Raw genomic sequence first — 13,877 nt, forward strand, 5'->3', positions numbered from 1 at the left:
GGCGCCTCTATTATGGTACTAATTAATTTATTTTTGAATCTTTGAATAATCTCAATATTGCATTACTCGTCGTACCCCGTAGCTGGATCCCATATTTCAAGATAAGTTAAGGATAACTCTGTGGCTCAACATTTTATTAGACAACGATAACTGTGAGTTTCTACCCGGCAAGGGTAGAAACTAACTTAACATCAAGTTAGTTCCCTATACTTGATGTTAAGTTGTTTCCTGTTTTCTACTACGTGGCCCTTCTACGTCAAACGACAATCCAAATAGGCCAAGGCACCGTACATATTTAAATAAAAAATATCGTATTTTTTATTAGAATAACAAAACTTTCGACCATTTGTTTTTGTTATGGAAAAAATATAATCATGTTAATGTGCAAGTATAACTAAAAAAAATATTTCTTCAAAATATGTAAAGTTTAAATTAAAAAAGTGCTTCTTACACAACGTATAAAAAATCTGATATATACAGTTTACATATAAAACTAATATATACGTTATTATATGTTATTCTCATAATGTGTAGTAATTTTACAGCTAATTCACTTCTCATCCGAATGATATTAATTGTTCGATAATATTGCATTCATCATAGAAGCATTCAGACTAAGTTAAAATAATCTACGCTTAATTTCATTTTGATTGGAACATGATTACTGCAAAAAATGAGGAAAAAGATTTAACTGTTATTAGAAACAGATCTTAAGATTTAACCGTATCAGCGAGTTTATAAACGTTAAGTATATTATTTTATTTCAAAGAAACCTTGAATTTATTTACTTCTGTAAGAATTTATTTAACTGTGTGTATTCCTATAAACCTTAGTGAAATCGTATACTATAACTACTATTTACCTGAAAGATTTTTGCTTTTGAACTGCAGTATTGCTTTTAAAGACGATTTCCAAACCGGAATATCGAGTGGTCATCTGCGTGGAGCTTGTATATCAACATATACATCCGGACTGTTGAAGAGAGATTTCAATTAGCAATGATTTGTAAAGTAGAAAAACTGCTTCCTTGTTCAGTGACAGGTTACTTATCAATCCAACGATGATTGTTTATAAAAAATTATAAATTTAACTCGAACCGTAAGGAAAATGACAAAAAATCATTACTCAGTAGGTGAGGAAAACAAAAATTTCTTTCAGTGATTATAGAAAATCCAATAATGTAATTAGAGAGCTTAGTTAAATTATAGTCAACATTTTCAGTACTTGTAGGTTAGGGAAGGTAGTTCGTTTTTCATGCAAAAATAATTATAAAAATAAATCGCTCGAAATTTTTAATCGATCTGTAACAAACAAAATAAGAATATATACATAGCAAGTACAAGAAAAGTACATTATTAATAATTAACGTAAAAATTGAATAACAAAACCTTTTTTTTACGAATTATCAGTCGTTATTACATAAATAACTGATTAAAAATATATATTCCTGTAGACAGTATTTCGGGATTCTGTTATTCACTTTTACTCTATCCTAAACTCTTAAATTTTCTTACTGAGAAATGGCGTTGGGATTTGATTGCATTGTCTGTTAAAAGGAAGCGATTGTTTTGCGTTTTGTTTGTTATTGCGTACAAACTCCAATTTTTTAAATTTCTGATGTATGTAGATAGCTTATTGTATAACTATGATCAATCAGAGTTGCATTCTCAGAGAGTATATTATATGAGGTGTTATCATATAACAGTCCTTTGGGCATATAGAATGAAGGTGTCACGAGTAGGTCTGTATATCATTAGCATTTGAATAAACTCGGAATATTCATGAGTAAAAGCATGTTTGGTTTCCAAAGAAGACAACGGGAAAGTGCTTTATCTCTCATTTTGGTTGGTAATAATTTTTTTTCGTGAAGATGACTCTGCTTTTTAAGGTAACATATATATCATGTAATGTACCCTCTAAAATCGTCCAGCTTCACCACTTAACCGTTAGGAGTTGTTTTACTGTATTCCGTACAATTTTTTACGTATTAATTTTGAAGTTTTTGTAATTTTATTTTTACAGTTAAATAATTCTAATATTCATTCTTCATTTGAATTTTATTAATATACACTTATTCAAAATATATTGTCAAAGCGTATTAAAATCTCTAATAATTTATATTTTACTCTTTTCTTACAATTTTATTAGTAATTATTATTAGTACTGTATAACTTTAATGTTTGCCATTAAAAATACTTCTTTATTGCAATCCAGGGAATTTACGTAGCACCTGATACACAGTATTAAAAAAATAAAACCAACATACTACTATTTCAATTTTAACTACTTAATCAATGCTTAACTACTATTTCAATTTTATTCTTAAATGTAGCTCCTTGTTCAATTTTCCCAAGTACATACATCACTTTAAGTATAAATGTCATCTTCTCTGAGAAAAACAAGTTCTACTTGAAAGAAACATAAATGTTCTAAAAAATACTAATTTTTTGAGTTAATCTTTAAAAATAAAACCGATAACTTTTATTGCATCCACATTAATTGTGAAAATTTTCCCCAAATTTGAACATGATGCGGCATCATAGAATAACTAGTGTTTTGCAAAGAAACGAAAATTTATTAATTGTTTTATACTATAATATATATATATATATATATATTATAAGGAGATTATTTAATATAAATGGTATTTTCGAAATCCTCACACGTTAAAACAAAGAAAATTGATTTTCATTCCCCAATCCCACCGTGCCACCGAAAGTAATATGTACTTTTATTCGAAAAGGCGGTAAAAATGTTGTCGCATTTTCTAAAAATTATAACTAACTTTCGTTCACTTTAAAAAAAAAAAAATCTGTAAAATACTGTCCCATTTTGATGTTATAAGTCAAGTATGTAATTTTAGTTCTTTGTCCAATCTTTTAATTTTTATAATTAAAATAAATTTTTGCTTTACAGAGAATAAAAAAAGATGGGATAACAAATATATATTCTGTTTATTTAATTTAATAGCTAAGCTTTTTTTATGTAAATTTAAAGAACTTTTATTAATTTTTATTTCCATTTGGTTTTTAATAAATTTTTTAATTTATTTTTTATGAAAAAAAGTTACAATAAAAAATAAGTAGTAGTTCTTTTTTTGTTTTTTTCTATCAAAAATGTAGTTACTAAATTTTAATAGTTTGATATAAATAAAAATATTTGTCATGTAAATAGAGTTTATTTTAAGGATTATTAAAGAAGCTTTAGTAATTTTAGTTAATAACTCATAATTTGTTCTGCTTTATAAAAAAAATAACCTTATACTTTAAAAAATGAAATTTATATTTCAATGGATATTAAGAAGTGTTTTCTGGTTAAACTTTGTAAATAATAATTTACTTATTAACTTTTATTTAGATATTTAAAAGGTAAAAAATTTGAAGAACTAATTCATTGCATTTAACAAATTTATATTTTTCCTCTGTTTATTTTCTCCGGAAATCTTTTTGTTTGCTAGTTATTCAATTTATTTATTCACCCAATTAGATCTACTTTTGGAATGAAAATATTTGTTGGAGTACATCCGACAGGATTTTTTTAGTTTTTTATTTCATATGTGTGTGTGTGTGTTTGCGTGTGCGTGCGTGCATTTTCATGCGAATTTGATTCCAGTGTTTTTCTTACTTTTATTTTAAGTTGTATTAAATTACTTGAATAAAAATAGTTGAACCTTTTGGGTTAGGGAGTTTTGGTTGCGTCAACGCTAGAACAGTGAGTGTTCAGGGACTTATAGTCGCTCTTTGTATCAGACAGACACGCTAGTTTTAGTTTCTAGAGTAGATTCTCATTGAGTAGATTCTCTCATCGAGAGAATTGTAATAGCTGGACTGAAGGCAATTGCTTCACCCCCATTAGCAAAGTCTTTTGTCCTCGAACTTTCATGCAATTCACACTAATTACATGTTGCTCCCTGCTTTCCCTCTTACTATACCAACCCCTCTTTTTCCGAAACAAAACACTGTACAACTTCTTTTGTTTTGGATTCTACTCTTTTTTTTGTAACAATAATAAGAATCTTTACACTTTTTTTATAATAACACCACAAAAATTACTCTACAGAATTAAATAAGAATAATTATTCAATTTATAAAATAAAATTAGAAATAATGTTTGCACAGGACAAATCATAATTTAAACAAAACTCGTTACTTACCTATTTTTACCTTATTTATGAAATATGAAGCGTAAATAAAGATAATCCACTGGAAACCTGTAGGTTTTTATTTCCATTTACATATTTATCAGGCGTGTATGACAGAGGGAATTGCTGCGTTTAATTAATCTTCTAGAAGTATAATTTTTGTAAATACAAAAAAAGTATTTAATTAAATAAAACTTGTTACGGGTCTTGACGAAAGCTCGTGGTAACAATTCGAAGTAGTTTCAGTACACACTAATATTTACAGTAAACTCGTAAAATAAATACCGAACGTCCTTATTGTGATTTAAGTCTTGTTAATAGGATTTTTTTAACGATCTTTACATTAAACCGCAGCCGTTTTATATGGTGTTACCTTAAACGTGCCCTAAAATATGCATCAACCGGCGGCTTTCCATCACTCTGTATGCTGTACATCTTTTAGTTGAACATGAGTCTTACTCTCATCGTATCCGATGTCATATTAGCTATTTTTCTTTTTTCTTTCTCTTCTTTTCTGTTCTACGATTTCTTTCGTAAAGCAGTTATTGCGAACAATATATTGTTAATTCTCTTGAAATTTCCCTCTTTTTAATATCTTTCAAGAGACATTTTTATTTTCCCCCTCCTCAGCGTTTTGTTTATTATTCTTTCACATCAATATATTTTCTCCATTTTTTTCTATAACTACATTTAAAAAAGTTCAGGGTGTTTTTCGAATTTCTTAATATTTCACGTTTTTACTCCATACATTATCAAACTTCAAATTAAATATTTTGCAAGCCATTTCTTTAATTTCAGTGTCTTTTCTTCGTTGCTAATAATTCAATCCCTAAAGCTTTCTACATCCTGTTTTTTTATTGTAAATTCTTCTTTTTATTTCATAATTTAGTATACATTTAAGGTAATTATATTTCGTAAAAACTTAAATGATCTCACCTTCTGAAATCTCATCAAATGAAATTTTTAATTAATATTTTCTCTATCCGTTCATATAACGTTTATTTTACCAACACAATAATACCTACTGTATAAGAAATTACAGCATTTTAGAGTTATATATACAGTTTGAATGAAATATATAATCTGCTTGCTTTTAGTTTTTCCACTTCATATTGTTCAAAAATGTATTATCGATCAGTAATTCATACGTTAATCTTTTATTATAACATTTTTTAATTCTACTATGTAAATACTCTTATGTTATGAGAAAATAATGCTTTTTTTCAGCATAAATAGTCTCAAGAAAGTAACATATCCCTTTTTTACGTTGTTAGTGAAAGAAGTAACAAAAGAATTAAATGAAATATTTGAGAGAGTAGTAAACGACCAGTCACAAAAATTTGAATGTTATGATTCGATGTTAATAAATTTATTTTTTATATTTAAAATCGTAATTAATTCAGCAAAATTGTTGTATGAATTACACAAAAGTAGTAAAATATGCGAAAGAAATAAAATCAGCCTTTAATTATTAAAATAGCAGCATATATTATAATACACAAAACTGCGCCCAGTTTCTTTATGTAAGATATTGTAATTAGTCTTGAGTTATCCTAGAACGATTTAAAAAAAAAAATGAAATCTGCCGGTGCCGAACACTAATTGGAATAACAAAAGACATTCTCAAAACTATTACTACGGACTATAAAAACGTTTTCTAGTGAAAAATTAACCAAACATTAAAACATGTTTTTAATGAAGTATTATAAGAAAATAAAGTAGGGTAGACGAGTTTTTTTTTGCTTCAAACCTTACTTACATCGATATCATTTAAAACAGCCTTGTAAATTGATCACATCCTATTTGTCATGATAGTTTCTCAGCGAAACTCCTCAAAGATTACACACTAGTATAATAAACGTTTTTGGCAAATACATACGGTTAGCGGCTATGAATAACAATTAAATCCACTAGAAAAATAGAAAACAATATAATATATCATAAGTAGAAATTAAAAAAATTATGAAACAATGTAAAAAAAAAGAAAAGTATAAGTATCAAATTTGAAATTAAGAGTCGAATTGATAACACACAATTCTCACATCAGTAACATGTAGTGTTTGCCTGTCGGACCTGGGACAGGTAGCGCTTGCAATGCGAGTTGATTACTGGGCTACTTATGGTTGAGAGTATCGTGGGTCGCATGTTGGCGAATGAGGTACAATTACGTGCTATATGTGATTTTTTCCACGGGTCCTTCAACAGAAGGATAGGGCTGCTAGGGCAACGAGGGTATGAGGGACAGCTCCCTACTGAGCTGCTATTCGTTTGTGCATGCACAGATGCGTAGCAGTGATGAGACACAGTCCCCGTGTCTCATCCTCTTGTAGGAAAGACCGTAGTCCCGGCGAGAATGCTCTTTTTGGGTGTTCTCGTTTAAGGCAAACACGACATAGCGACCGAGTCCCGGCTCCTAGGGTTGGGGAACAGGAGCGACACAGTCGGGCCTGGTAATCCTTCTTTCTTTTTCCTGTTTAGCCTCCGGTAACTACCGTTTAGATAATTCTTCAGAGGATGAATGAGGATGATATGTATGAGTGTAAATGAAGTGTAGTCTTGTACATTCTCAGTTCGACCGTACCTGAGATGTGTGGTTAATTGAAAACCCAACCACCAAAGAACACCGGTATCCACGATCTAGTATTCAAATCCATGTAAAAATATCTGGCTTTTTACTAGGACTTGAACGCTGTAACTCTCGACTTCCAAATCAGCTGATTTGGGAAGACGCGTTAACCACTAGACCAACCCGGTGGGTTGGGCCTGGTAATCCTACTCTGGGAGTTAGAGGCAGGCATTAATAGTTAAGATCCAGCCGGATTATAAAAGGACACTTCCCAGGATTGTGTTATGCTTCACTGTGGAATCCGATTCGAGAGAGAGGAAAAAACATCTCACATCTGAGTTTACTATAGACACATTAAGATATTTTAGGGATATTTAGGTCTAGAACGTGTCGTCGGTTCAACCTTCTCATGTCATTCACACTGCCTAGTAGATTTAGTAGACTACATTTTACGTAGGAAAACTGAGAGAGAAATTTCCTGTGAATCCTATATAAAAGACAAAGCATAGTGATGGTATGTATATAAAGGCGTCTTGTTAGTATACTTGATTCTAGTAAGATATAGGTGATAAAACAGTAAAGTAGAATAAAAGTAAAAATAAATGAAATAAAAGTAAAAATAAATGAATTAAATAATTTAAAACGTGATGTGAATCAAACCAGTCAATTCATTGAAGTTATTTATCTTCAATTAATAATTAAAAAAGACAACAATAATTTATAAAAAGATAAATTTAAAACAATTCTCCTGCAAACAGAATTTATAAAAATTAATAAAATTTTTGTTAATGAAAATACTTTATTTTGTAATAAATTGTAATAACAGTTCATGTAGCAAAATTCAAAACAATCCTAAAAGAATTAATTTTCCTTCAAATTAAAAAGAAAAAAATTATTGAATAATATTTTTATTACCATCCCTAAAATGTTAATTCCTTTGTTGTCAAACTGGGACGTAAAATATTTTTGTAAATACTTTTCATTAAAATATCAAAAAGCATGAGTTAATATTGCAGGTTTTGTTAAAAGTCAGTCTCGTTCGCTATTCTCAAGAAGGCTGGATGAACAAATCAGGATATATAAATGTCAAATATTTGTGACATGTAAATGTGATATAGCAAATGCAGAAACGTTTAATTTCTCTTTTTATTCTTAAAATAATATACTATAAGAAAAAGATAATTTTTTGAACTTACTGGTGATATAGTCATTGATTAGATGACACTTATGTATGTAGCATTGCATAGGTGAGTAAGTAAAAAATACAATTTTATAGCGTATTTTTAATTATTTGATATTTTAATATAAAATACTCGTATTAAAAGAAATATTTTACATCCCTTTTTGATTACAAAGAAGGTAAAATTTTACGAATTTTTTTTTGTCTTCAGTCAATTGACTGGTTTGATGCAGCTCTCCAAGATTCCCTAACTAGTGCTAGTCGTTTCATTTCAGTATACCCACTACATCCTACATCCCTAACAATTTGTTTTACGTATTCCAAACGTGGCCTGCCTACACAATTTTTTTCTTCTACCTGTCCTTCCAATATTAAAGCGTCTATTCCAGGATGCCTTAGTATCTAGCCTATAAGTCTGTCTCTTCTTTTAACTATATTTTTCCAAATGCTTCTTTCTTCATCTATTTGTCGCAATACCTCTTCATTTGTCAGTTTATCCACCCATGTGATTTTTAACATTCTCCTATAGCACCACATTTCAAAAGCTTCTAATCTTTTCTTCTCAGGTACTCCGATTGTCCAACCTTCACTTCCATATAAAACGACACTCCAAACATATACTTTCAAAAATCTTTTCCTGACATTTAAATTAATTTTTGATGTAAACAAATTATATTTCTGACTGAAGGCTCGTTTCGCTTCCTTGCCTTTTCCAATGCTTGCATTCCAATCTCCAACTATTATTAAATTTTCATTTCCTTCTACGTGTTTAATTGCTTCATCAATCTCTTCATATACACGCTCTACCTCATCATTATCATGGGCGCTTATACGCATATAGATGTTAACAATCGTTGTCGGTTTAGGTTTTGATTTTATGCTTATTACAATGATTCTATCGCTATGCGTTTTGAAATACTCAACTCTCTTCCCTATCTTCTTGTTCATTATGAAACCTACTCCTGCCTGCCCATTATTTGAAGCTGAGTTTAGTATTCTAAAATAACCTCACCAAAAGTCGCCTTCCTCTTCCCACCGAACCTCACTAATTCCCACCACATCCACATTTATCCTATCCATTTCCATTTTTAAATTTTCTAGCCTACCAACCTTTTTTAAACTTCTAACATTCCACGCTCCGACTCGTAGAATATTATTTTTTTAATTTTCTGGTGACCCCTTCCTTAGTAGTCCCCACCCGGAGATCTGAACGGGGGACTAGTTTACCTCCGGAATATTTTACCAAGGAAGGCGCCTCCATTATTGCTATGTGAAAATGCAGAGAGCCACATTTTCTTGGAAAAAAAGCAGCCGTAGTTTTCCATCGATTTCAGCTGCGCAGTACTCAGAGGACTGAGTGATGTTGATATGGCCGTTTAAGTCGTCCTGACCTACGCCCTTAACAACTACTGAAAGAGCTGCTGCCCTCTTTCAGGAATCATTCCTTAGTCTGGCTCTCAACAGATACCTCTCCGATACGGTTGCACTTTCGGTCCAGCTACTCTGTATCACTGAGCACTCAAGCCCCCTCACCAACGCCAAGGTCTCATGATTCATAGAGGAGGAGTTTACTAATGGAACGTATTAAAGGTTTTAATGTGTAGTTTTTTTTTTAATTTGAATGAGAGTTTCTACATTATTTTAAAATTTTACTGAATTTCGGTGCATGAATTGAAATTATAATTATAAAAATAAAAAACAAATATTTTAATTAACAAAAATAGTATTAATTTTTTTTTTAAATTGTTATACTTGGGAAATTTTTTTTAAAGTTATTTTTTATTATAATTTTTTTTATTATATAAAGAGAAAGAGGATTTTAATTTATTCTGGAGAAACAAAAAAACTACCCGAGCAAATCATAACCAAATTTTTACCCATGTTTTTCAACATAACTAAGGAGCTTTTTAGATATATTTAATCTCAAAAAAATATATATATTGAATTAATGAATTGTGAACTATGAGGGTCTATCACTATGAGATCTGGGTTTGAACTGAATGATTGATTATTAATATCTAAAATGAATTTCTAGATGTTCTGAAATTCCGAGTTTCAAGGGTTAAAATGGTTTTTTTATTTTTTTGAAACCGTGTTTCATTTTTTTTTAATTTCTTGGTAATAAATGAAGAAATCAGTTTGATTTTTTGGTTATGACATGAAGATTAATGTCACAACATTAATGGTCTACTGGTACCCTTCTGTTATTGGTATATTATTATTTGGTTATTATTAATAACTATTTATGAAAAATAAACATCATAAATTTGATACACATTTCAATATGTTTAAACATTTATCAATTGACACAGGAATTAATAAAAATAAACATAAATAACAAAGACCTTTAATTAGTAGCATAAAATAAATATTAGCATTAAAGTAAATTTAGAATCATTAGTTATGAAACATTATAAAAAAGAATCAAGTTATTCATATAAAAACATTTATTTACTTATGATAGGGGACTAATATAAAATATCTGTTAGAAAATTTAATAAATATTTTTGTGAAGGTTTCTAAAAAAAAAAAAATAATAAATAACATTTATCTTGTAAATATTTCATATATATCATAAGCATAATTCTATTACAGTTTACGTTCGTTTTGAATATGCTTGAAATAGGTTTTTACTTCCTTATGTATTGTAAGCAAAACAGGGCAGATGGGCAGTCAAGTCAACATTTTTTATTGGTATCTTTTAGGTTAGACTTTCACTTTTGATTTGGTCTGTTAAAAGAGTTTATTTTTAAAAAAATATCTATTTGATTAGATATGGATTTGTTTAGTTCTAAGTACGAGTATTCTTTAGAAGTTTTAATGTTTTAACATTTTTTTTTTCATTTTTTGCAATTATATTTTCTTTTATAAAACCAATTTCTAGATTTTTGAAATTCGACATTGAAAGGACAAAGAAAAGAAAAAAAAAAACTTTGAACAATGTTTGTCAATTTTCCCGATCTCGACTATACCACATATTCAGTAGGTTTGGGCTTAAAACTACTCTTCAGATGAATATTTAAAAACCATTTGTGGGCTTTTTTTTTAGTTCTGATTTTTTTAAGGGTGTGAACGTATACGGTGCTGTGGTTCAACCAACATACCTACACAGCTACTACCACTGTTACTGCATGTTTTACTGGCTGCACCTGCCTCCGATTACTTGAATAAAAAACATAAAATACAGAGATTGACCGCTACGAGAAATGCAAGTAACCATATAGCGCGGGCGAAGCACCGACGGATAGCTAGTTATTTATATTATTCAAAGTATATAGACCATATACTCTATAAAAAAAAGTCTTAGCCAGATAAATAACTAAACGAATTGAATTTTTGATAATAAATTAAATTTTTTTGAAAGTGTGATTATTACTTAGATTAGAATAGCAAATTACATAATTGCTAATAACAAATTATACATACCTGAAATAACTTTAAAGAAAATTTAAAAAAAATGTTTAAATATTTTAAAGAAAGTATATTACCGCTTCTTAATATATTACCATTGATATATTTAAAATAATTCTGTAGCAACAAATTAAATTGGTGACCGATGTGATGTACTGGCGAGTAAAACGTCCTTCCTGCTCGTTACTGACATTACTGTAGCTATTTAAATAGTTCTACTAAAATGTATAACCATGAGAAAATTACATAGAACCTTGATTTGCTAACAATTCAAGGTTTCTTGGTCGGAAATAGTTAAATCCACTTAAAATATATAATACGTATCACAATGTAAACGACTTTAACTTGTTGAGTAGTAAGACAGGTTTCATTTTTACTGTTCTGTTTAATTTTTAAGAATTGTCGTTTATTACAATTATTTATATTGTTCTTTTATTAAAATTATAAGAATAATTCGTTGTTTCCTTTCGTTGTTTTTCTTAATGTTTAATTGAAGTGCAAGTTCCGTTTAAAACGGTTCTTCCGTTGTTTTCTTCAATCAATGAAATAGTTGATTTTTGTTTTCAATGCGTTTTTCGAGATTCAAAATTTATTTTAATTCTACCCAAATAAATGCATAGAACTCGCATTAATGGAAACTTGAAAGTATTTTTATTGTGTCTAACTTAAATTTAAGTGAATCTTTATTTTTACTGTAATTGTTGTTAAACCTTTCAAGCTATACAATGTTTGAATATATAAAAGTTTATCAGGTATGTAAGTTACAAGAAATCATAAAGTTGAAATAATGATATCTGAAATAGAATACATGATGAAGAAAGATTTTTGATTTTTAAAAATAAATAATTTAATTAAAAAAAGATTATTATATTTAGAAATAGAAAAGTTTTACAGGTAATTTAAACATTTTTAACATTAACAGGGTAAATATTAATTACTAACTTGGATAAATATGTATTGTTCCAAATAAATAATAAAAAAAAATTACAAAATATCAAGCAGAATTTGTTTTTTGTAATGCAAACAGTTTTGTTCAAAATTATAGTTTCTTCATTCTTTGTATTGAATTTCCAAATTTTTTTTAATTTATGATTTTAAGAATAACAGTAGCTGAAATTTCTTTATAAACCAAAAAAAATTATTTTAGAAAAAAGTTATCGAGATCCTTGACCAAACAGAACAGAGCCAAAGGTTTACTTCTTATTTAAACAGAAATAAATAAAGGTTACGAATTTCTTGAAAAATGAAATTGTTATAAATGTTAACTTACGTCAAGTTATTAGGAAACGAAATGATAATATTAATAATAAACTTTAATGTAATTTTAAAGAAAAAGTAACATAGTGAAACCTTGAAATGAAAATAGAATTCCACCGATTTCTGTTACAGAGTCGTAGCGTCTCGGCCTTTCATACGGAGATCTCGGTTTCGAATCCCCGTCAGGCATAGCATTTTTCATACCACACAAAATTCAATATCCATATTCCCACGTACAATTTTTTAAAGCTTCAATGGTGAATTAATGAATTAATTTATCAAGAAAAAAAATGCAAAAAAAAAAATAAAACTAAAACAATTAATAAAGAACGAAAAAGAGAATATTTTTATCAAAACCTTAATAAATATATCTCAAACAATATCGTACTCCTCGATTTATTATAATCTCTGTGTTAACATATGTAGAGAATATACAGTCTATTTATTGAAAAAAAAGTAGTTATAGAACACATAAAAAATTATAATTTTAATTTAAAGAAAAAATGTAAGGTTATTTATATAATTCAGAAAATGCTATAATTCAAAAAGGTTTATTGGAGTCATTTATTTCAGCCACTTGGCTGAAATAAATCTATAATTATTTGAAAAAATATACATGCACACATAATTATTTTAACAAAAAATCTGTAAAAATACAAAAAATTATGAAATTAACTTAGAACAGTAGGATTGGATAGAGAAAAGATTGAACAAGTTTCATGACTACAAGAATTAACATTAAACATATTAACATTTGTCCGGGATAAATAGTTTTATAAGTTTTATATATTAACAAAAAAACTTTTCAACATTTTTAAATTATTTTTTTTTTTTTTTTAGGAAATCACTAAAAACAAACTCTTGCAAAAATGATAGAAAAGGATTAATTTCGAGTTACGATTAAAATTGCTTACTAGAAAATTAAAAATTTTAATTAAAATTTAATTCACTCGTTTTTTTTATTAACTTTAGCTTTTATATATTAATTTCATTGTTAAATCATTCTGATGTATTTGTATTTTCTCGCAAAAATTAAAAAAAAAATAAATTGACTTAGAAAACTTTTAAATTCTTTATATTTTTTTCACTTTCGAAAGTCAGTTAACTGATTCTTCCTCTATTTACGTTATTTATCTGCTTTATTTTTCTTATTTCAATAAAAAAGTAGTTTTTTTGTCACCTACGTTTTCATATTAGTTAAGTATTTTTACTGGTATAATTGCCTCTTCATCTTCCAAATCACGCTTCAAAATGAACACTATTTAAGGTATGAAAATAACTTTAGGTCAATATTTAGTACGATGGTTTAAGTATAATAATCA

The sequence above is a fragment of the Lycorma delicatula genome, chromosome 5, assembly GCF_047948215.1.
Source record: "Lycorma delicatula isolate Av1 chromosome 5, ASM4794821v1, whole genome shotgun sequence".
In the NCBI taxonomy this organism is placed as follows: Eukaryota; Metazoa; Arthropoda; class Insecta; order Hemiptera; family Fulgoridae; genus Lycorma; species Lycorma delicatula.